Genomic DNA, 26,671 nt, shown 5'->3' on the forward strand with positions numbered 1-26,671 from the left:
TATATACATGTCCTGATGGGAAGTGGGTATTACCAGGTCATGGCTGCAGCTGGTACCATTTTTGATTTGTTGTGAGGTAGGAGTGATCTGGGCGGCCTTACAGCCACTGGATCACTTTTACAGCGCTGAGAAGACACACTACCCTCCCACCGCCACCCGTGTAGGTTCCCGGGCTCTCCCGTAGCCACCAGGGAGTCTGGGACAAGGATAAGCGGTTGGGACAGCTGTCCACAGAAGAGATAGAGGAACTTTCATTTCCCGACCTCTGCTATGTCCATGGATCTTGGAAGCAACATAGATTTTTTTAAGTTCTGGTTTCAGAGCCATCATTTCCTGTTACAGCCAGGCAAGCAAGTAACCAAGAATGATTTATGATTGGTTATTTGCTTTCGAGGGCAGGAAGACACCAGGGGTCCCTCCTCTCCCCTGCAGTAGCTGCTGACAGACACAAAGGAGCTGGATCTGCAGGGATCTTGTAGCCAGACTGGAGTGCACTAAAATTAGGTAAGTATATACATCTTTTTTACACAGGCTAAACAGGATAGAGAGTAGGAGTGAAGTGCGGACATTTTTAGTTATAGTGAGTGTTAGGCTGGAATTCTGCTTTAAAGTTTAACTTCAAAATATTAGCAACCCCCCCCCCCCCCCCTCTAACCATGGGTAAAGAAAAATGCCTATTTTACTTACCTGAAGCCATGGTCACATAGCAATCCTCTCTTCTTCTGTTTGCTTTCTGATGTCCTTCTTCGGGTGTCCACATCACTGCCTGCATAATGTGGACCCTTCCAATTTGTGGAGGACACACTTCTAGTGACCAGGTCCTTTATCATGGGCTCCAGAGCCAGGAGAACTCACAAGCGTGGTCAGGGAACCAGTATCCAAGAAGAGAAGGCACAGGAAAAAATGCCCAGGGCAGGAAATTAGTTTAGCTCAAAGAGGAAACGGTGCCTTTACCTCATTACACTGCAGGAGGAAGTAGGAAGAAGGGTTTGGAATCAAAACTGAGGAGAAATGTAGTAAACTATGTAAATTTCATTTTTGCCTGGAGCTGGGCTTTAAGGATAAGAAAAATGCAGTAGGCTGCAATAGGCCTGGAGAACTTTGCAGCTTACATTTACTAATACATTAAAGAATAACTAAATGAAAAATGTAATCTCTCGTATTGGATAGAGTGGAGAGGAGTTAGGACACCTATTTGGTTTTGAATACTGTCCGCGTCCCCGTTAGGGAGACTCACCCTCTCTCTCCTGTGTACCATTGTCATTGAAAGTAAAAAAAAAAAAAACCCAACCTTCTGGGTTGACTCCAATAAAGTAATAGAAATAGTCCAATGGGCACACTAGTTCTGATGGCCAGGGGGTCCTTAACCACTTTACCACCGGAGGATTTTGCTGTCTTACGTCTGGGCCACTTTTTGCGATTCGGCACTGTGCGACTTTAACTGACAATTGCGCGATCGTGCGACGCCATACCCAAACAAAATTTACGTCCTTTTTTTCCTACAAACAGAGCTTTCTTTTGGTGGTATTTGATCACCTGTGCGATTTTTACTTTTTGCGCTATAAACAAAAAAATTTTGAAAAAATAATATTTTTCACATTTTTTATATGAAATTCCCCCCCAAAAAAATTTAAAAAATCAAATTTTTTTTTAATTTTTGGCCAATTTGTTTTCTGCTACCTATGTTTGGTAAAAAAAAAATCAAAATAAGCGTATTTTGATTGGTTTGCGCAAAAGTTATTGCATTTACTAACTAAGGGAAAAACTTCTGTCATTTTTGGGGTTTTTTTTTTTAGCAGGTAATGGCGGCAATCTGTGTTTTTTTTTTTTTGCGGGACTGCAACATTGCGGCGGACAGATCGGACCCTTGACTGACATTTTTGACACATTTGGGGGTACCAGTGACATTACTGCAGTAATCAGTGCTATAAATATGCACTGTTACTGTAAAAATGACACTGGCAGGGAAGGGGTTAATTTTATTGGAGAGGGAGGGGTTAATATATGCCTGGTGCTTACTGACGTGTGTGGGGGGAGGTGACTGAGTGACACAGGGACAGATCGCAGGTTCAGCTATGCTGAACCCTGCAATCTGTAACTGCCTGTCACTTAGGAGATCCGCCCGCTTGTGTTTACACAAGCGGGCGGATCTCCACACTAGATCCCTGATGATCGGGGAAGAGCAGCGGCGATCGCCGCTGCTCCTCCCCTGGCCCGACTCCCGCTGTGACTGAATACAGCGGGAGCGAGCCTCCGGTAGGTCTACGTCGCTAGACGATAATGAACCACTTTGCCGCAGTAGAGCACTAGTGAGCAGACGGCAAGTGGTTAAGGGATTCCCCTAATTTGCAGAGATTTTCTCTCACTTTCTGTTTTGACTTTGGGACAGGAATTTTAGGAAACTCTCCCCAATTGGGCGTAGTGTGCAAAAAATAAACCAACAGGGGTTATACCCTTCCCTTACTCTACCCAAAATAAAAACAATAAAAAATAAAGTTTTGCCTATAGTTCTACTTTGAGGAAAAAAATAAAACAGCCTACTAAATAGCATAACTTCACACACAAAAGTATTTCAGTTTTACTTCAGAGATTACTGTATTTTATGATTTCACTTTTACAGACACGAGGAAGCTTGAATAGCATGCTTTGTTTGTAGTAAAAAGCTAGAATACTAGACCTGCTCAAAGTAACTGACGCAGCACATTGTCACAGTAATGAGAAAGCAATAGAGCTGCCAAAAGAAAATTGCAGTGAAAATTATATACAAATGTTTGTAACTATACAGCTAGAAGGTTATTTCTAAACACGTTCTACAGCATAGAAAAAAAGCAGCAAGAAACTTTGCACATACTTACTTGATTGCAGACATTTGGCTGGTGGTAAATTTTCCATGCAATTCCCCAATCTAATAATTTCATTGTTTACAAACTGATTTGAGCTTATCTATAAGCTTTATACCCTTAAAGTGGTAGTAAACTTGAGGCAAGGCAATGTTATAATTTGCTAGTATGCATCGCATACTAGCACATTATGTGAAACTTATCCTAAAGCGAAGCTCTCCAGCAGCACGCTGTCACTGCTGACAGGGCTTCCATCTTCACCCAGTCTTCCTTCTGGGTTCGTGAGCCCCAGGCCGCGATGACGTCACTCCTGGAAGTCACTGTTTACAGCACAGGACTCTCAAGGAACAGCGGGTATGCCGTTCCTTCAGATTGCTAGCACTGGTGATGTCACCGGCGATGGTCATGTCACCGGCGGCTTCACAAGTGAATATCTTCAATATGGCTCACGTTTAGGAGATATTTACAGTACCTACAGGTAAGCCTTATCATGGGGGGGGGGGGGGGGGGGGGTTATGGCTGAATAAAATAAAAAAAAAAAAATAGTGCATGGCCAGCCTAATTTTTTTTTTTCCCCCCACCTCCATTCATCCCCCTCCAACCTATGCTGACCATTTTTTTCCCCCATCCAGGTCCCCTGCTACCATGTGATCCGATGCAGGCGCCACTAGTCCAGTGACTGCGAGAACTCCCCGGGACCACTGGATCCGTACCATCCCCTGCGATAAAGATAGTCTTCTTCTTACTCCTGAAAGAACCCTGCTGGCCGCCATGCAATAGGAAGAGTGTCCACGTCATGCAGGCAGTGATGTTTACAAAATGTGCAGTCTAATTGGACTAAACATCACTGTTACTAATATGCAAATTTTGACTTTTATTCAAAAGTCAAAAACTAAGCCCTGATCTCTAACCATTCACCAGGCTGTGGATGTAAGGAGATGTCAGTAACATATCACTGTCACAGGAAAAGTTAGGGTGTGTTTGACAGCCTGCCTCCACCATCTCTACGCTGGCACAGAAAATAATATAAACGCTGGCAGAGGTTCTAACTCTGCTCTGTTCTAAACAATAAAAGTTCCACTTGATGTTCCAATGAAAAGAGTGTTCGGCAGCCTTCAAGCAATGGCTTTCAACCACAGTAACAAATTTCTTCATGGGATGACATGATGTTTTTACTTTTTACAATTACATGACAAAGGTTTCCTGAGAGGATTAGAGTGTTCACACACAAATTAGCCATGATGCACAGCTCTGCATGTTGGTGCAGGTGTCTGTAGAGGAGCGTGGGAGCTTAAATACAGACTGGGAGATAAAAGATGACATATACAGGCGGTCCCCGGGTTACAAACATCCGACTTACACATGACTTCTACTTACAAATGGAGGGAGACAACAGGAAGTGAGAGGAACTCTACCCTTAGGAAGGGAAATTCACTCCTGGAAGAGTTCTCATGGGAAATATGTGTCTCCACTGAAGCTTTATCACCAATCCTTGTTTCCACAACAACCCAAAGTTTAATTATTATAGGGACAGAAAGTGAGGTGAAATCTTCTGCACAGGGGTACAGACAGCAGCACGATGACCCTTCCCTATGCTATCCAAAAAGCGTAAAAAAAATTTTTTTTGGCTGGAGCTACACTAAAAAATGTACCTATTCCGACTTACAAATTCGACTTAAATCAAACCCACAGTCCCTATCTTCTTGTTTGTAACCCGGGGACCGCCAGTATATAGAGGCAGGCCAGTATTCAATTGACTGATCAGCAAAGTTTAATGGATTTCCATACATCTACACGAAACATTCTATACCATCCATTACACATAATACAATAAAGAATACTGTAAATGGAACAATCATTATTTTGGAAAGGAGACATGAAATTATGCACTAGTAAAGCTATATAGCATTTTCTAAAAACATTTCTATGATGAGACAAATAACTAAAGTCAAAATACAGGGAGTAATTTTTAGGAGCACTACCAGGTAGAAATGTGCCTAAAGTCCGCTCAGCTCACGTTTGTTTGAGTTTTACGTAAGGCTGGCCATAAATGTTCAATTTTCTGTTAAATTTACCAAAAACCATATAATAATAGGTGGTCAAAACTAAACAACACTTTCAATTGTATCCTCTAAGGCAGGCCTTTGTACTACAAAGTTGAAGGTAAATCTAAAGAAAATTGTACAGAAAATTGTAAGACAATTGTATCATGTATGGCCAGCCTAATTCATTCCAGCCACATTCCAGAGAGATCCCCACATATGGAGTGGGTGGGTTTGCTGCTTGAATCTGTGCCATGTGATTTTTTACTGCATGATGCAACACAAGACACTTCAACTTTCAAGTAAGGTTTGAATATTAAATGGCAGCTGTGAGTAACATCTGTGTACTGAGACACTAAAGTGGTCCTAAAGCCTTCGGCCCCTTTCACACATACGGTCCGTTCTTTCACACATACGGTCCGTTCAGTTCATCGGTTCAGTCATGTCAAAATGTATCAGTTTTTCATCCGTTTTTTTTACATCCACTACCAATGAAAAAAACGGATGAAAAACGGACCGTTTGTCCGTTTACATCCGATCCGTTTTTTTGACGGATGAAAAATAGGGCTTTCATCCGCTCCAAAAAACGGACATTGACGGAAGCGGATGAAAACGGATGTTAACGGATGATCATCCGTTGTCATCTGTTTTTACATAGAGATACATTGATGTCTGTTTTTCATCCGTCAACGGATGGATGAAAAATGGACAAACGGACAGCATATGTGAAAGGGGCCTTAGTGTTTTGTAACTCAATGTGGTAATAAGACCAAAACATGGTTTACCCTAATGGCATTGAGGTAAAGGTATCGCCCCCTCACCTGATACAGCAATGTGTCCGTCTGCAGTGGCTCTCTCCTCTCACTTTCAGTTCTCACAGGCTTTGCTGAGGCAGCGGACTGTGTGTGTGTCTATAGACGCAAACAGCCCGGCTTAGGAGCATACCCGCAGGTGTGCGCCCATAACAAATGGCTTGCTATAAGGGCACACCGAGAAGAAGAGAAGCCTGAAGAGCCAGCAGGGACATGGAGCTGCTCTCTGCAAAACCATTGCACAGAACTAGTAAGTAAAACATGTTTATTAACTTAAGAGAAAAAAACTCAAGCATTTACAATCACTTTGTGAGAGAAATATGGACGCTGCCATTTCCAACTTCCTACTAAAACAGGATGGTAACAGCCAACTGTCACTGGCATTAATCCTTTCTATGCAACTGACCTAAGACAAATATGCAGATCAAAAAAGTTTGGGGTTCATGCACAGTGGCCTTAAAGAACGAACGCTGCCTCTACAGGGATTTGTGTTTTGCCTGCAGAAGCGGATCAATGTTATCCTATGTGTCCATGCTCATTAGGTAGTTTAGAGGCATATTTTAAACTCAGCGTTAAAAGGCGGAAAGAAAAAAACCCTTCTGTTTTTTTTTTGTTTTGAGAGGAGTTATCTGGCAGAAAAATAATGATATACTGCAGCTTACTAGTCTTTAGTGTGGTGGCTGCATATGGTTTCTTTTTTGAAGTGTCTTTTGCTTTTTCACCTGGTAATCCTGCAATAATATTCTTCCTGTCTCTGGGTGGCTACATCATTCCTCCACTGTATCTATGGAGGGAGCCATTGTTGTTACCCTAGGCTGCTCTCCTGATATGGATTACAAACATGTCCATATCTCTTCATCTCCATTACATAGGGGAAGAGCTATTTTACAAAAAGTAGATAGGAAGGAAGAGATTTCTTGGTGAAGCTCACAGGAAGAGACTAGGACACAGCATTTCTGGCAAGATCACGTATTCTCCGTATTTGCTAAAAATCGTCTTTTTTTTTTTACATAGTTTGTGAGGTTGAAAAAAGACATCAGTCCATCCAGTTCAACCTATGATGTGAGTGTTTGCTGTTAACCGTACATTGTATACCCCTGTATGTTGTGGTCTTTAAGGTGCCCATCTAATAGTCTTTTGAAACTATCGATGCTCCCTGCAGATACCACTGCTTGTGGAAGAGAATTCCACATCCTTACCGCTCTGACAGTGGAGAACCCCTTACGTATTTTAAGGTTAAACCGCCTTTCCTCTAGTTTTAGTGAGTGGCCACGTGTCTTATTGTATCTCCTTTTCACTGAATAGTTTGTTCCTTATGCTAGGGTCGCCAGTACAGTTTTTGTACATTGATATCATTTCCCCCCTCAATCGTCTCTTCTCCAGAGAGAATAGGTTCAGTGCTTGTAGTCTTTCCTCATAGCTGATGTCCTCCATTCCCCTAATTATTTTTGTTGCCCTTCTCTGGACTCTTTCCAGTTCCAGCACATCCTTCCTGAGGACCGGTGCCCAGAACTGGACAGCACACTCCAGATGTGGCCGGACCAGAGTCTTGTAGAGTGGCAGAATAATCTCTTTATTTCTGGAGTGAATCCCCTTTTTTATACATCCCAGTATTCTGTTGGCTTTGCTTGCAGCGGCTTGGCATTGCATGCCACTGCCAAGCCTGTTGTCCATCAGTACCCCCAGGTCCTTTTCCATCTTAGATTCACCCAGAGGTTCCCCCCCTAGTGAGTAGCTTGCTTTCTGGTTTCTGACACCCAAGTGCATTACTTTACATTTTTCAACATTAAACATCTGCCATTTAGTTGCCCACCCCATTATTTTGTTCAGGTCCACTTGTAAGATTTCCACATCCTGCATAGAATATATTGGCCTACTTAGTTTAGTATCATCCGCAAATACCGAGATTGTGCTGGATATCCCCTCCTCTACATCATTTATGAATTTTTAGCTTACCTGCACATCTAAGAACTGTAAGCTGCAATGTATTACATTTTTGTTTTTGAGTTTAGTTATCCTTTAACAAGAGCTGGAAAGGGAACCACAGTTGTAAACTCCAGGAAGTCAAGTGTCAGCCTTCACACTTCCTCCGTACAGATTTCCAAATTACGTCAGGTTTTCGGTCTGTAAACGAGCAATTGGGTGTGTCCGGGAATAACCCTACACAACAAACAAGTAGGTAAAGGAGTTCCTGGATTACCAGATAACTTTCAAAGTGCATAAGGGTGGAATGCAAATATGCCAGGGTTCAAAACTGAAGCTCTTAGCAGATAAGACTGCATTCCCTGTATGTGTTTCAGGGACATGTTACATTTTTCATAACCTTTTAAATAATTCTTCTAAAATAACAAGACGATAATAATAAGGCCTTTTTCACATGGGTGTACCCAAGCGTAAACCCACATGAGGGCCGCGTTTTACCCGCATGGGATGCACAGGTGTTCCGCGCCTCTGTGTGCAGGCTGTCCCATTCATGTACGTTGCGATACAGCGGCAGGGTTTGTGATTGGACATCTGTGCAGGCGTAGGTGTGTGTGTCCCCAAACACAGACAGTGTGCACTCAGGGACACGCACCCATACAATGTCTGACTGGGTGCAACGGCTATGTCCATTCACATGAATGGGACTGCCTGCATGCGGATGCACAGAACAACCTGTGCACCACTGAGAAGCAAAAGTCAGTTTTCTATTTTTCCTCTATTGTTTTTAAAAGAGTAGCTTTGGAATAAAAATAACAACATACTCCCCTAAGTGCCTGCAGCCGAGAAATGAGCAATTAAAGTCTGCTGATCGCTCAGTTTTCTGTCTTCTCTGAGCAGAGAGCCGGTGAGTCACCGGTTCTCTACTATGGCTCTCCGGTGTTCACTGGAGCTCTGAGCTGTGTATGGGGCAGTGTTAATTTTGTAGACTAAAACGTTTTCGTCGACTAAATTAACACAATTTTAGTCGACTAAAATACCACTAAAACTAAAACAATTCAGATGACTAAAATACGACTAGAACTAAAATGGCATTTTAGTCATAAGACTATAACTAAAACTAAATAAAAAATTGACATCATCAAAATGAACACTCCTCTGCTGGCCATTTCTATATCAGCAACACAATTCCATCCAGAGCATGTAATAATAGCACATTAAAGTTTAAACATGTATTGCACCACCGCATACGCATAAGTAAGGGGCATCTACTAAGCTGCTGAAAACTAAACAATTAAAAAAAAGGCTTTTCTTATATTTTTCCCTAATATTTAATGTTGGTAATATATTCAGGTAATATGTGCAATGACTTTACAGCCAATGGAGTTTACAGCAGTGTTAATTTCGTCATGAAAACGCTTTAGTCGCCAGCATTTTTCAACTGATGAAAACGAGACGCAAAGTATAGCACATTTTCGTCAAATGACGACAACTATGACGAAAATCAAATCCGTTTTCGTTAACGAACGAAAACTAAACGAGAATGTGAGGCAGGGACGTTTACCCAACTTCCGGTTTTCACGGAGCTCGGCCTGTGTGGCGTCTAGCGTGGCGTGCCCTGTGACGTCCGACGTGAGGAGTGGACTACTACAAGAGAGTCGACTCGAGACCAGTCACCTGACCTCACCAGAGTACTGCAGCACTACAGCCAGACGCGCCAGACCCGACTCATCACACAGCACTGGCACCCGGCCACCACCACATCCAGAGCAGAGCACCCACTGTGAGTTAACAGCCAGGCCAGCTATTACTGCCTCCCTGAGTCCCCTCATACCACTCACCACTGGCATTCGATTCTGCCATCCATCCAGGACTGTGTGCATGCATATAGGCCCCTGAGGCCCGCCCTGGCCATCCTGTTAAACAACTTCAGTTCAGAGTCAGACCAGAGACCACCCTTAAACCTGAGACCCCCATCCAGCACTATGAGCAGCACTGTGTGCACTCACTGCACTGACTGCAGGCAGCAGCATTACAGGCCTCCTCTCTGACCTGACCATGACCATTTAGATGACTAAAATGAGTTTTAGTCTACTAAAATGTACTGGAGTTTTAGTCGACTAAATAAGACTAAAACTAAAACACTTGCAGAAGACTAAAATGGGACTAAAACTAAAATGCCATTTTAGTCCTAAGACTAAAACTAAATTGAAATTTGCTGCCAAAATTAACAATGGTATGGGGTGGGAGTGTCTGGCTCAGTCCATCAGTAGCTCGCTGAGATGCTGAGCCAGTTGCTGGTCCAGGCATCTAGGTGGATCCCGACATTAAAGTCGGCTGAAAATGGGTCACAAGTGTGCAGAACAAAGTACACTCCCATGACCCACATGAGAAGTAGAACTGAAACAACTAATCGGCATAATCGATTATGGAAATAGTTGTCAACTATTTTCATAATCAACCGAATGCATTATTTGTTGACATATCAGAACACACAGTGCAGCACACACACAGCTCAGTACAGTATCAATACATGTCAGCAAGTGCCTGAGAACATGTGAATGTGTGAGGAGCAATGCCTCATGGGACACTTAGTCCTGGGCAGAAGAAGGCGATTCTAATGGCAGAAATGTTTATACCTTGCTGTAGGAGCATTCTTTGCTATACTCTGCGGCTTGCTACGGGGGCAAGCTGAAGGCAGGAGGAGCCAGAAGCGCTGGCGGGGGGGCTGCTCTGTGCAAAGCAATTACACAGAGCAGGCAAGTATGACAAGTTTCTTTAACCACTTAAGGACCAGGCCCTTTTTCTGACATTTGTTGTTTACAAGTTAACCACTTTACCACCGGAGGATTTTGCTGTCTTCCGTCCAGGCCACTTTTTGCGATTCGGCGCTGTGCGAATTCAACTGACAATTGCGCGGTCGTGCGACGCCGTACCCAAACGAAATTTACGTCCTTTTTTTCCCACAAACAGAGCTTTCTTTTGGTGGTATTTGATCACCTGTGCGATTTTTACTTTTTGCGTTATAAACAAAAAAAGAGCGTTTATTTTGAAAAAATAACAATATTTTTAACATTTTTTTATATGAAATTCCCCCCAAAAAAGATGTAAAAAACAATTTTTTTAAAAATTTTTGGCCAATTTGTTTTATGCTACATATGTTTGGTAAAAAAAATCGCAATAAGCGTATTTTGATTGGTTTGCGCAAAAGTTATTGCGTTTACTAACAAAGGGAAAGATTTCTGTCATTTTTGGTGTTTTTTTTTTAACGCGTAATGGCGGCGATCTGCGATTTTTTTTGCGGGACTGCGACATTGCGGCGGACAGACCGGACCCCTGACTGACATTTTTGACACTTTTGGGGGTACCAGTGACATTACTGCAGTAATCAGTGCTATAAATATGCACTGTTACTGTAAAAATGACACTGGCAGGGAAGGGGTTAATTTTATTGGAGAGGGAGGGGTTAATGTATGCCTGGTGCTTACTGACGTGTAGGGGGGGAGGTGACTGTGTGAGTCATGGACAGATCGGATGTCCAGCTATGCTGAACAGTCTGATCTGTCACTCCCTGTCACTATGGAGATCCGCCCGCTGTGTTTACACACAGCGGGTGGATCTCCAGACTCGATCCCCGACGATCGGGTAAGAGCAGCGGCGATCGCCGCTGCTCCTCCCCTGGCCCGACTCCCGCTGTGAATGAAAACAGCGGGAGCGAGCCTCCGGCGGCGCGCAAGCGCCGCCCAGAAGGGGGAGTGTCCAATCACGTTAATACTACGTGGCTGGACGATAACAAACCACTCTGCCGCAGTAGTATTACTGTGAGCGGTTGTAGAGTGGTTAAAAATCAGTATTTTTTGCTAGAAAATTACTTGAAACCTCCCAAACATTATATATTTATTTTTAGCAGAGGCCCTAGAGAATAAAATGGAGATCATTGCAATACTTTATGCCACACCATATTTGCGCAATTTGGAAAAATTACAAAAAAAGAAAACAGTAAAGTTAGCCTAAGTTTTATCTATAATGTATTAGATAATGTTACGCCGAGTAAATTGATACCTAACATGTCAGTCTTCAAAATTAAGCACGCTCGTGGAATGGCGACAAACATTGGTACTTAAAAATCTCTATAGATGACGCTTTAAAAATTTCTACAGGTTACCAGTTTAGAGTTACAAAGGGGGTCTAGGGCTAGGATTATTGCTTTCGCTCTAACGATCAGGGCGATACCACACGTGTGGTTTGAACACCGTTTACATATGTGGGCGCAACTTGCGTATGCGTTCGTTCGCTTCTGCGTGCGAGCTTGGAGGGAAGGGATGCTTTAAATTCTTTTTTTTTTTTTTTACTTTTTATTTTTACACTGTTCCTTTAAAAAAAGTGATCACTTTTATTCCTATTACAAGGAATGTAAACATCTCTTGTAATAGAAATAAGCAGGACAAGTCCTCTTTAATCTGAGATCTAGGGATCAAAAAGATATAAGATCTCACATCTACGCTTAAAAGCAAAAAGAAAAAAAAAAAAAAAAAAAAAATTGCATTTTTTTTAAGTAAAAATGAAAAATTAAAAAAATAGGCCCTTTTAAGGCCTCTGGTCCTCCAAGGCCATAGAGTCGAGTGGGGGCCATCTTGCCCTAACTCGACTTCCTGCCTGGGACCCAGACAACCGGATCATTTTCCCCTCTTCCGACGGCTCTGATAAGCGAAGAAAAAGACCGGGAAGCGGTGGGAGAGGGCACCTCTCCTGCCACCCATAAAAGTGATCCCGCGGCGAATCTGCCGCTGGCACCACTTTTATGTAAAAGGAGCCCGCTGGCAGCGTAGAGAAATACTGGGGTTATGGCAGCAGTATTTAACGTCAAAGTAGCGATGTAAATACACGGCAGGCAGTCCGAAGTGGTTAAAAAAAGAAAACCTTTACAATCACTTTAAGGGCTCTGTGCAGGAAAGAGCAGCATCTGAAACCAGAGAAGCTGGAGGTAATAGAAGACTTTGAAATTACATTTAACGTAAACTTTTACCAGTATTGTTCATTATATTTAACCACTTGCCGACCGCTCACTGAGCTGGTACTGCGGCAATGTGGCTCGATATCGTCCAGCGACGTAGACCTACCTTGCTGGACTCCTCCCCTTGTGGGCGGCGCGCGCTCGCTGCCGGAGACTCGCTCACGCTGTATTCAGTCACAGCGGGAGTCGTCGGGGATCGAGTGTGGAGATCCGCCCGCTTGTGTAAACAAAGCGGGCGGATCTCCTAAGTGACAAACAGTGATAGATTGCAGGATTCAGCCGGCCACTCGTGATCTCCTGCTGGAGAGGGAGAAAGGTAGGCGTCTAATGTAAACAAAGCCGTCTGTCATTCTCCCTGGTGTAACTGCAGAGATCATACGATCCTGCTATGTAAAAAGCCACGCCCCTTTACAGTTAGAAGCACGCCCCTAGGGACACACTTAACCCCTGGATGTCTAAGTTAACCCCTTCCCTGCCAGTGTCATTTTTACAGTAACAGTGCATATGTATAGAACCGATTACTGTAGTAATGTCACTGGTACCCCCAAAAGTGTCAAAAATGTCAGTCAAAGGTCCGATCTGTCCGCCACAAAAAACGCAGATCGCCGCCATTACTAGTTTAAAAAAAAAAAACAAAAATGACATAAATCTTTCCCATAGTTAGTAAACGCAATAACTTTTGCGCAAACCAATCAAAATACGCTTGAGATTTTTTTCACCAAAAATATGTAGCAGAAAACAAATTTGCCTAAAATGTTAAAAAATTTAGATTTTTGCATTTTGGGGGGGTGGGGGGGATTTTATATAAAAAAAAAATGTGAAAAATATTGTTATTTTTTTCAAAATTGACGCTCTTTTTTTGTTTATAGCGCAAAAAATAAAAACCACACAGGTGATCAAATATCACCAAAAGAAAGCTCTGTTTGTGGGAAAAAAAAGGACGTCAATTTAATTTGGGTACAGTGTGGCACGACCGCGCGATTGCCCATTAAAGTCACGCAGTGCCGAATCGCAAAATAGGCCCTGGTCTTTGAGCAGGAAAATCCTCCGGGGCTTAAGTGGTTAAAAAATTTACCTGTTCCGACTTACAAACAAATTTAACTTAAGAACAAACCTACAGACCAGACCCTATCTTGTTTTTAAACCGGGGACCGCCTGTATTGTAGTGTCAGCAGCTGCTTTTTAGGACAGTAGCGCAGTATTTCATATATAGTATTCTTTTGTAGGTGACAGATTCTCTTTTTAATCAAAGGATACAAAAACAAACTGGAAAAAAAAAAAACGGTCTTTAAACAAGCGTTAAAAATCAATAATTTTGTATACATTGAAAACTGCAAGGATTCCAGACATTTCCTTTTTTTTTTTTAAACAGAACAAAGTGATTGCTATATTGAATAGCAGGATCAATGAAGTAATTAAGCGAAGCGCAGTTTAGCTCTCCTCGTATGCAGATGCATTCTGCTGAGCAAGCATATTAAATAACACTCTTCACTCACGTCACACAAACCGCTCTATTAACACAGTGAATTCAGTTCATCTCTAGGGCTACAGATCTATCCTGTGAAAACATAATATACGAAATAAAATAAAAAGACAACTCCAAGTAATTAGGAACATCAGTCACTAAACAGCGAAGGTCATCCAGGAAATGCTGCAAACATGCTAAAGTCACAAACACTGAGTTCACCTTTAATCTGAGTTGTGTAGAAATGATTGCCTTGGGTATTTAGTATAATACAGCGCTGAGATGGAAGAATTGAATGTTCAGAAAAATTGCTGGCCAAAACAACATGCTGGAGGGCTGTGGGACTGGGCCAGCATATCTGATCTCTTAAATCTTTGGTTTCTCAAAATCCAAACACGATTAAATAAAATGTGTAATAGGTTTGCTAAAATTAGTTTGAATGCAAGATGGTAATCCTTATCATTTCAATGTTTTATAATCTGCTGCTGTCAGATCTGTCGCTGTTGTTCATAAACAGATTGCCCTAAAGTCACTCGGCTGTCATACTCGGGATCTGTATCATTTATCATAAAAATGTACCGGTCTTACTTCCTGCAGACTCATATCTCATATGCGAACGTCTGTCTGTCGTGTCTTCTGGACAAAGGAGCAACATAAAAAAGGAAAGAGAAAAAAAAAAAGAGAAGAAAATATGGACAAAAGACATATTCTTGCCCATATTGACCAATCAGGTTTAATCTGTTATTCTTGATACTTCTGATTGAATGTTAACAATAAAGTCTGCAGCCAACATAGATCTCAGATATTTAGTATATATTATGTGACAGAGGCCCTGCCATGGTGTGCGTTTAGGAAATGGATACAGGATTCGCACTAAGGCCTCATGCACACTTGAGCTCAATAGGGCGGGGGGGTGAGTGATTTTCAGGAGATGCGTTTCCATACAGGGGGGGGGGGGGGGGGGAGTGATTTTCAGGAGATGCGTTTCCATACAGGGGGGGGGGAGGGGAGTGATTTTCAGGAGATGCGTTTCCATACGGGGGGGGGGGGGGGAGTGATTTTCAGGAGATGCGTTTCCATACGGGGGGGGGGGGGGGGGGAGTGATATTCAGGAGATGCGTTTCCATACGGGGGGGGGGGGGGAGTGATTTTCAGGAGATGCGTTTCCATACAGGGGGGGGGGGGGGGAGTGATTTTCAGGAGATGCGTTTCCATACAGGGGGGGGGGGGGGGGGGAGTGATTTTCAGGAGATGCGTTTCCATACAGGGGGGGTAGAAATTCAATAAAGCTGATAGAGCTGTTGCGCCACTTTTCTAGTGTTAATCCCTCTTGTTAAAGCGAAATTTCACCCAAAAGGGGAAGTTCCGCTCTCCTTCCTCCTCAACATCTGAAGCATAATTTTTTGGGGTTTTGACAGGAACTCGCTCCCCCACATCCGATACAACCAGGGTTTGAAGTTCGGCCCCCTACTCCTCCTGCAGCCATCTGGGACACATCACAAGTCCCAGAAAGCTGCAGGACCAGATAGTGCACTGTTTAGCTGCAAGCTGTCACAGCCCGCTGCGCACAGTTCGTATGCTGGCGCCAGGGACTGAAGCCCTGTGAAGAAGCCGGCCGGGTGAGGACAGCATTTGATCCTGGGACAGGTAAGTGTCCTAATATTAAAAGTCAGCAGCTATAGTTTTTGCAGCTGATGACTTAATTTATGAACAGATGACTGAAAAAAACGCTTTCATGTATTGCACTAAATGCATGAAGCATTAGCAAAACTTTTGGTTCTGACAGCGAATTGTGCAGTAAATTCAGATTCAGACACTTTTACATTGTTTCGCACTGAATGCAACAAAAATAAAAGTAGAGCTAATTAACCACTTTCCGCCCACGCTACAGCCGAATGACAGCTACAGCACGGGCTTCCAGTGCCGGGAGGGCGTCAATAGACATCTTCCTGTGATCCTGGGGCGCACGCTCTGTCATTGCTGAGTCCTTCGGACTTGGCTGATCACAGAACAGGGTAAAGGGCCAATCACAGCAAGCCCTTTACCACCTGATCATCTGTCAGCCAATGACAGCTGATCACGGAAGTAGACTGAAGCCGGTTATCTGATTTTTTTTTTCTCCTTGCGATCAACGTGAGGAGAAAAGAATAAAGCCAGTAACCGGCTTTTGTTATAGGGATATTGCCCTGCCTTGGTGCCTACCAGTGCTGCTAATTAGTGCCCGCCAGTACCACCTATCAGTGCCCATCAGTGCTCTTCAGTACCTTATCAGTGTCACTTGCCAGCTCCCATAAGTGTTGCCTCATCAGTGCCCACCAGTGTTGCCTCATCAGTGCCGTCTCATCAGTGCCTATCAGTGCAGCCTCATCAGTGCCTATCAGTGCAGCCTCATCAGCACACATCAGAGAAGGTGAAAAATTGTTATAAAATTTAGCAAAAAGACAAACTATAAAAAACATTTTTTTTTTCTTTAGCAAAACATAAAAAAAAAAAACAAACAGTGCTGATTAAACAACACCAAAAGAAAGCTCAATTTGTGAAAAAAAATTATATTATATTATATTATATTATATATATATATATATATATATATATATATATATATATATATATATATATATATATATATATATATATATATATATATATATATACACACACACACACATTTTGTTTGGGTATAGTGTTGCATGACCGCACAATTGTCGTTCAAAATGCAACAGCGCTAAAATCTGGAAATTGCCCTGGGCAGGAAGGGGGTATAGGTGCCCAGTAAGCAAGTGGTTAAGAAAAACCTCTTGGCATTCAAAGAGTAAAACTGGCTAAAACAGATTTTGCAAAAGTGTTTCACATTAACTTTAAAATTGGCGCAACATAAACAAAACTCAAGTACAGGTTTCAGACAGGTACATGAATTAGGTGCATTGTTTACCACTTTTAGAATACATGAGGCACCTTTGCAAAATCTGCCTGTGCCAGTCTTTATGAATGCCAGGATGTATGTATTCAAGTATTAGGCGTTTTTGTTTTAGCAAATGGAGCAGTAGGTGGAAGAGTCAAGTTCCTACAAGCGAAGAAAAAAGCCGGAAATACACCTGAAAACCATGGGAAAAATGCCTAAATCGTGCATTTACAAACATTTCCATTCAAATGCCATCATTTAAAGTGCCTCTGAATAATCCCAAATAAAGTTCAGCTGTTCTAGTAGGTCTTTCCTGACATTTTCTTAGTCTCATACTACAGCAAAAGCCTTGGTCCACAGAGAGCTTCCAAAGCATCAGTGGGATCTGATTGTTAAAAAGGTATCAGTCAGGAGAAGAGTACAAAAGAATTTCCGAGGCATTAGATATACCATGGAACACAGTGAAGACATTCATCATCAAGTGGGGAAAATATGGCACAACAGTGACATTACCAAACTGGACGTCACCCCAAAATTAATGAAAAGATGAAAAGAAAACTGGTCAGGGAGGCTGTCAAAAGGCCTACAACAACATGAAAGGAGCTGCAGGAATATCTGTCAAATACTGGCTGTGTGGTACACGTGACAACAATCTCCCGTATTCTTCATATGTCTGGGCAATGGGGTGGAGTGGCAAGACAGAAGCCTTTTCTTACAAAGAAAAACGTCGAAGCCTGGCTAAATTTTGCAAAAACACATCTGAAGTCTCTCAAAAGCATGTGGGAAAATGTGTTATGGTCTGATGAAACCAAGGTTGAATTTTTTGACCATAATTCCAAAAGATATGTTTGGCGCACAAAAAAAACTGCACATCACCAAAAAAACACCATACCCACAGTGAAGCATGGTGGTGGCAGTATCATGCTTTGGGGCTGTTTTTCTTCAGCTGGAACAGGGGCCTTAGTCTAGGTAGAGGGAATTATGAACAGTTCCAAATACCAGTCAAATATTGGCACAAAACCTTCAGGCTTCTGCTAGAAAGCTGAACATGAAGAGGAACTTCATCTTTTAGCATGACAACGACCCAAAGCATGCATCCAAATCTACAAAGGAATGGCTTCACCAGAAGAAGATTAATGTTTTGCAATGGCCTAGCCAGAGCCCAGACCTGACACTGATTGAATATCTGTGGGGTGATCTGAAGAGGGCTGTGTACAGGAGATGCCCTCGCAATCTAAGAGAATTGGAGTGTTTTTGGAAAGAAGAGTGGGCAAATATTGCCACATCAAGATATGCCATGCTGACAGACTCATACCCAAAAAGATTGAGTGCTGTATCAAAAGGTGCTTCAACAAAGTATTAGTTTAAAGGGTGTGCACACTTATGCAACCATATTTTTTTAGTTTTACTTCCCTCCACCTAAAAGATTTCAGTTTGTTGTTCAATTGAGTTGTACAGTTTATAGGTCACATTAAAAGGTGGAAAAAGTTCTGAAATGATTTAGCTTTGTCTCATTTTTTTACATCACAGAAACCTGACGTTTTAACACGGGTGTGTAGACTTTTTATATCCACTGTACATTGCCCACCCTGAGACGATTGTTTTTTTTGTTTTTTTTCCTCAAGAAAAGTGGAGTTATTCTTTAAACACATTATGCCTGTGAATAAGCAAAAATGCAAACAAAGGAAGGCGGCGCACCAGCCTAGAACATTACTGTATAACTTGTTTAATAAATGTTAAATAATCAAAATATACCCACAAAAGGAGAAAGACACAGGCCTAACATGAACAAATGCGCCCTACTCGATGGACTGATGTTGGGTGGCATTTGTTCATGATAAGCCTGTGTCTTTCCCCTTTTGTAAGTGTATTTGATTATTAAATGAGTTATACAGTAATGCACGAGGCTGGTGCACCACCTTCTGTTTAAAGCCTCGTACACACGCAACGAATTTCCGCCAACCGGTCGTCCGTCTTTTGTCCAGAGTGGTGTCCGTTGGTTGGAACGTGCGGGAAAACACGAATTTTCCCGCACGACAGAATTCTACTTCAGAAGTGATGTCATGTGTTGGATTGCTTTCTTTGTGTTCTTTCATCTCTGAGCATGCCTAGTCTTGCTCATAAGATTTTTCCCCATCGAAATCTGTACTAATGAGACGAAAATCGGACATGTTTCTACGGTCGACAAAAATGATATAGCCTGCACACCAGGATTTTTTTGGCCTAAAAGTCGGAGTCGGTTGTCGGAAGCATCATACTAACAATCCGAAAATTGGCAGATCGGTCGTCAGACGAAAATTCCCTGCCCAATTTCCACTCGTGTGTACGGGCCTTTAGTTTTGGTTACCCTGAACCAAAAAAGGCAGCGAGGCTCCTGTGTACATTTTGGTGGCTCCAGTCGGTGAATACCTATAGTGGCCCATTTGGTGGTTCAAGATGCTAGAAGCGTCCATTTTTATTCCATGAGGCTGGACTGCCACGAAGAGTAGCTTACCTGTAATACGGACATGGTTTACACTTTATGCGTGTGATAAAGGTTCAGGAGGGCAGTACTTTCAATATGAAGCCAAAATCAATCCGGTTCGGCACGCTTTTGTGCTTTTCCACTGCTGGTACCGCATGGTATAGGGTCGAACGGTTCGGTACGGTATAGGTTTGCTTTTCCACTGCATGGAACCGAACGGTACGGTACGGCTCTGAAAAAACAGTACCTACTCGATTGTGGTTCCAACAGGTACCAAACTGGTACCATATCCCACAATCCTTTGCATGCAGTCACAACTAGCCACTGATTGGTCAGAGAATCCCACCCACCCCGTTGTTATCCCACCCACTTAACTTTGGTACTACTTTAGTGGAAAAGAAAACCTATACCGTACCGTACCGAACCGTTCTGACACTATACCATGCGGTACCAGCAGTGGAAAAGCAAACCGGGCCAAGCAGGGCCGAGTAGAGCCGAGCCGGTACTTGCAGTGGAAAAGTGCCATTCGTGAATTTAAACATGCTTGGGGTAAACATAGATCTATACTAGTCTAGATCAAAAGGTTAAAAAAAAAAAAAGGGCAGACTTGATAGACCATTATGCCTCGTACACACGCACCGATTGTTGGCCGTGAATTTTTGGTCAACGTCCGATCGGCCGATTGTCGGCTTGTTAGTATGATGCTTCCGACAAACGACTGCGACTTTTCGGCCGAACAAAATCTGGTGTGCATGCTATAAAATTTTTGTTGGCCAGTCAGTACAGATTTTGGTAGACAAAAATCAGATGAGCAAGACTGGGCATGCTCAGAGAAGAAAAAACACACGGAAAGTAAACCATCACATGACATCACTTCTGCAGTTGGTTGTTGTTGGCCGAAAAAATTTGTGTGCAGTCTAGGGCACATTTCAACCAACACTAGACAAAAGACGGCCGATCGGTCGGCCAACAATCAGTGCGTGTACGAGGCATTAGTTCTTCTTCTGCCGTCACTCTTATATGTTCCTATCTGTGAAAATGATTTCCCATTACTGTCTGTGGATTGCTCTGCTTATTTAACAAGCTCAAAATATCTGTGCATGCAGAATTTGAACTACTTCTGCCAGCTTGTTTGGAATAGGAATGATAACAATTACATAATTTATGCCGTGTGAACAGCCCTGAACTGCAGCATTTCATCTATATGTTTATTTGGTACCAGCATGGATCTCTGCAAAACTCTTCAACATCTCAGTGCCGTGCAGCGGAATAACATCTAATGTAATACAGACCATGGGAGTCTCTAAGTCACACTCACAAAACTGATGCACGGAAATAATTTAAAATTACTTTAAAATGAAAGATCAGTGTGACACCAACTACTGTGCGCTGATCATATATGGTCTCAGAAGATCCAACTTCTCACTTCAACCATCGGATATGTACTGTAGGCCAATATATCATCTTCTAAGAAAATGAAGGTCGGAGCAGTTTTGTATAACAATGTTTCGTCCTCGTTCACATTGGAGTGACTTGTCAAACTGCATGAAAAGTCGAGCCCTATTGTCAGCAATGGCTACATTTAAATTGATGCGACGCCAACTTTGTGGTGCTATACTGATTTGAAAAAGTAGTTCCTGCACTACTTTTGGCAATTTCGGTGCAACTTGCATAGACATCTGTGCATGAAGCCGCACAGATGTCTTCAAAGTCGCACTGGCATATGGCTTTGAAATTGTGCGTTTTTAGATTAATTCAATGTGAACAAGAGCTTATGATCTCCTGTCCGGTATGGATACACACTCATTTCTAATTTATTAGTGAATGGTGAATAAAGTCTACTGCCTGAAGAACAATCAAAAGAACATCAGCTATACAGGAAAAACCATTCAGTTAGACACCCGGAGTGGTGCTGCAGCAGCCGCTGCTACAGAGAAAAGTCGCTTTGCTCGCGCCCATGCCCTTCTGCCCTCTCCACCATTCAAAAAACTTATGTTACTATTCTCCCACAATGCATTGCATTCTGTAAATGGAGGAGTTGAATGACAGAACTACCACTGCCAATTTAGAAAATGCAATGCCTTGTGTGATACAAGTACTGTGAATGGCGGAGCGGGCAGAAAGGGGGGCGACCCGGTGGCACAGCTTTTCTCTGTAGCGAACGCTGATGTTTGCTTTCACAGAGCCAGAAGACAGCCGCTCAAAAGCAGCTGTGAAGGAGACACTGTGGAGAACAAGAATTCAATTTGAATTACAATGTATACTATTTGGGCAATAACCGGTTCTCTACTGCAATGCTGTGGTCTGCAAAGCAAAGTTTCTGTTACTTTGCTGTACTGCTATAGGTGGCCTATTGAAAAATAATGAGCTGCACTACACCTTAAGGGTCCATTCACACTAGCGCGACTTGTCAGGCGACTTGGTCGCCTGACAAGTCGCGGTCAGTCGCTCGCCATTGAATAGTACAGGACCCGTTCTAATAGGAGTGACACAAGTCGCTCCGACTTAGAAAAAGGGTCCTGTACTACTTTGGGGCGACCTGGAGGCGACTTGCATTGACTTCAATGATATGAAGTCCGTGCAAGTCGCGCCGAGGTCGTGGTGCACGCTGTGCACCGCGACTTCACAGGTCGCCCCACAAAATCTTGTCGCGGCAGTGTGAATGGGCTGAAAGAGCCGGTTCACATTACTCCAACTTGAGACGAGATTTGTGTGCCCTCAAGTCGCCACAAGTCGCTTGTCATCACAAATTCAATGTAAATGAATGAGAGCCGTCTTAATATGCGCTACTGAAGTCGCTCAGACTTCAGAAAAGGTTCCTGTACTACTTCAAGGCGACCTCTATCCGACTTGTGCACATAGACTTCAATGGGAGTCTCCTCTAAGTCGAGGAGTCTTTCCAGGAAGAAGAAAAAGATTAGCCAGGCATTCCCCACAGACAAAGTCGTCTATCATTTAAGTCTCTTCAAAGTAGTGCACAAGTCTCTTCCAAGTCTCTAAACAAGTCTCTTCAAAGTCACGCTAAAAAGTCGCTCCTTCATGGGGCGACTTTCTGGTCACGGTAGTGTGAACCGGCTCTAACACAGGAAACTATAGTGCGGGGTACCTTTTTTGCAGAGCAGCGCAATGCATACTAAGTACGTTGCAGCGTGTTGTAGAGGTGTGTTGGGGTGCCATCAAAAATGAAAGGCACTGCAAAACACCAATGTATGTTGCGTTATGGTAATGCTTGCGTTTCACTAGATGTTAACACAATGCGCATGCAGGAACAGGCTCATAAAGCTAAAAGACACACAAGGAAAAATTAACAGTAAAAAGGAAAGTAATGTAAAAAGGGACACTAAAGTGATATTAAAGGTCTGGATTTTATTTTTTTTAATTTAAAAGGTAGTAAACCGCTGCAAAAAAAAAAAAAAAAAAAAACACTTTTCCTTGTAAAACAAATGAATAATGTGCTAGTCTGCATCACATACTAGTACATTATGTGAGACAACTTAAAATGAAGCCTTCCAGTGGAGTGCTGTCACCGCTGACAAGGCTTCCATCTTCACCCGGTCTTCCTTACATGAGTAGCGGGAGCCGCAATGACTTCACTCCTGGGCATGCGCTCAGGAGCCCTCGTTTACGGCATGTGCTCTGAAGGTCCGGCATGGTACACCTGGACCTTCAGAGCGCATGCGCTGTGACGTCACCCACTGCATGCAACGTGAATATCTCCTAAACTGTGCAGGTTTAGATATTCACTTACTATAGGCTTTCCTGTAAGTACAAGTAAAAAAAGTAAGTTAACAATCATGTTATACGTACCTGCTCTGTGTAATGGTTTTACACAGAGCAGCTCCAATCCTCTGCTTCTCAGGTCCCCCGGCAACCCTTTCCACTCCTCCCCTCTGCTGAGTGTAACCTAATCATGGTTATAGCTCATTCAGTTTCAGTTAATAGACCATGTCTTTTGTGAGTCCACATGATAAAGATCTGAAAAATTCTCTCTCGAACATTAAATTACAGGACAAGTTCACCTTTACTAACATGCTACACCCGTATTCAGGGTGTAACATGTTACTAAAGCAGCATTCCCACAGCCCCCCCCCCCCCCAATCTCACTTTGTGATAGCGGGCAGGGGATCTTCTCTTTGCACCTGCTGTCACAATTTAAAAAGCGTGGCTGTGTGTGGCTCCGCCTACAAAACCACAGCATTCAGTACTGTAAATTAATGAACCACAAGCCACCAGGGCAGACGGCTTGTAGTCCTTAAGGAACTAGGAGGGCGCTGGTGAGCTCCCTTGTAGTTCATTGCTTCTTCCTGCTCTTTGGTAACTGCCGGTATGAGAGGTCTGCAGGAGCCTGACATTGTACCTGTGATCTGCTGATTGCGGGTGCAATTCTCTACAGGCTCCTAAGAAAAAAAAAAAAAAGATAAATTACAAGCAAAATTATGTGCAATATTATTATTTACGAAATGTAACCAATCTCTATCATGAAAAAAAAAAACACCCTCTAAATACCAAGGCTTACGTTGTGGTCACATGACACCCCTGAGCGGAGTCCTCTTCTGTTAGCTTTCTGCTTGGAGCCCGAGGGGAGTGAAGGGACTGGTGGTTTTGGGAGCATCTAGAGCACTTAGTTAGCGGTCCCTGCAGCTGAAAACAGCATTAGCTGGGGACCTGGATGGTGGTGGGGGACTTAGGAAAAAAAATAACCTGCAAAAAATAAAGCAACTAGCAGGACGTGTTAAAGAGGGCATGGGAGGGGCCTGGAGTTGAGCTTTAAAATATATCTAAGCATAACCTTATATTCATTCAGTTTAGGATTTGGTGGGGGGAAGGGTTAGGCCCTCTGTAAGTTTTTATTTTATTGCTGCCTGTTTCCCTATGGGAAGATTCTCCCTCTATTTGTACTGGTAAGGAATTGTTTCCAGAACAAGATGTAAAAATAAATCTTCCACTAGGGATACCTACTTCTGGAACAAATTCTCCCAACTTTAGGAAATTTCCTCTAACTTACCAGAAATAAAAGGAAATTTTCCTAATGGTTCACAGACCACAACGAATAACTTTGCAGGGTTTTTGACCTTTTCCAAAATTAAAAAAAAATTAAAAATAAATAAAGGTTTTTGCTAAAGATACAGAGTAAATTATACAGACTGTAAAGCTGGATACACACTATACAATTTTCTTTAGATTTTTTCCTTTAGAACCGGTTCACTCTACTCCGACTTGTCAGGCGACTTGGTCACCTGACAAGTAGCGCTCCATTCTGTGCAATGGAACCGTTCTAATCAGAGCGACTCAAGTCGCTCCGACTTAGGAAAAGGTTCCTGCACTACTTCTGGGCGAAGTCGGAGCGACTTGCATTGACTTCCATTATGAGAAGTCGTATGCAAGCCACGATGAAGTCGTGCTGCATGGACGACTTTGAGTCGCCCTGGTGTGAACCGACTCTAAGATTTACCAAAGCCATATAATATGAGGTCAAACCCAAACACTTTTAAATTTGTGTGCAATCAGACAGGCCCTTTCACTACATAGTTGAAGGAAAATCTAAAGGAAATCGAACAACAAAAGTTGTTTAGTGTGTATCCAGCTTAGGGATTCTTAATGTTGCAGCAGGCCTTCACGCCCCTCTGAAAAGCGATCTGCAGTGGATTGCTTTTCAGAGGGCATTCGACATGTGACTGGGAGGCGATAGATCAACTCCCCAGCACCTGCTTTAACCCTGTAAGCCTGCACCACCACGCCACAGCACACATTGCATGTGGTTGCAGCACAGCCCCATTCAACTGAAAGGGTAATGTTTGGAGGTGGTACTGCCCAACCAACACAACAGGGGCTATGCTTTGTTCAGGGCTAACATACAAACCAGCACAGCCGTGTACAAACCCCTCTGGCTGCCTTTGCAGCTTAAAGGGGGCAGTCGGGGGGGGGGGGGGCATCATAAAACCACAGATTTGCGCCCCTCTCAATGGCAAGTGTACACTAGGCCTAACACATGTTGCCAACTTTGAAAAGTTGCAATTTTATTCCAGTTAAACAAAATCACTACTCTGTGTGTGGCACTGAATGAAAATGCTCCCTAATATGAATGAGAATTCAGGATCCATATTAAATCAATGCAAAACTGCATTTTTGTGACCAACATACAACTCCACCATCGTGCTTGAATTGGCTAGCAGAGACCAAGCCAGGGCTAGACAAATACCAGGGGCCAGGTAGCCAATGTTTCCTAAAAAATACAGCAGGTTCAATAAAAAAGATTTTCAAAAAAAAATACAGCAGGTTTCTTAATGAAGTTTCCTCTAGTTGTTGTCAATGGAGCTGGATTCTTTTGCCAGCTAACTCCTGGATTGGCCAGACAGGCTCCGGATTTCCGTGTTAATTGGTCCACCCTGGAATCTGTGGAGCATCTTTCAATGTTCACATTTCCAGCAACCTCTCTACACTGGAGTGATCATTCATCCTGACTATTTGTAAAGGGAGAGCAGGGTGTATGGATTGGGTATGACAGCTGTCACAGAAATCTATGAAGGCTCCGGGGACAAATGACACTTAAAGCAGATGCAGGGCTGTCAGCCTTTCAGATTTCATATTGTTCCTCTATGTTTGTAGGCGTATATCCAAGTTTAAGGAAAAAAATAAATGTGTTACCTGTTCACTGATGGCTACTAATAGCAGGGAGTAATAGGAAGAACTACACCACACAGTCTGTATTCTCAGAATAACCAACGCTTCTCTGCAATGTCCTCTTTTTTGTATCCAAGGAGCTGTGGAGATTGTAAGACAATCCCTTCCTCTGGTGATTGGTGAATTGGGTGCCTGGTATCACTGGGGATGTGAGATCTGAATTGGGAGCCCGGTGTCACTGGGGATGTGAGATGTGAATTGGGTGCCCGGTGTCACTGGGGATGTGAGATGTGAATTGGGTGCCCGGTGTCACTGGGGATGTGAGATGTGAATTGGGTGCCCGATGTAATTGGGGGGCGTGAGATGTGAATTGGGTGCCCGGCGTAATTGGGGATGTGAATTGGGTGCCCGGCGTAATTGGGGGACATGAGATGTAAATTGGGTGCCCGGTGTAATTGGGGATGTGAATTGGGTGCCCGGCGTAATTGGGGACATGAGGTGTAAATTGGGTGCCCGGTGTAATTGGGGACATGAGATGTAAATTGGGTGCTCGGTGTAATTGGGGACATGAGATGTAAATTGGGTGCCCGG

The 26,671-nt window shown here is 43.0% G+C and overlaps 1 protein-coding gene across 5 annotated transcripts in view; it reads right to left on the reverse strand.

Moving 5' to 3' along the window:
* Nucleotides 1–26,671, reverse strand: part of DIP2A (disco interacting protein 2 homolog A) — a 168,209-nt gene that overhangs the window by 140,249 nt on the left and 1,289 nt on the right. The window lies entirely within an intron of this gene.

The sequence above is a fragment of the Pelophylax lessonae genome (assembly GCF_965119305.1).
Source record: "Pelophylax lessonae genome assembly, chromosome: 6".
NCBI classification, from domain to species: domain Eukaryota; kingdom Metazoa; phylum Chordata; class Amphibia; order Anura; family Ranidae; genus Pelophylax; species Pelophylax lessonae.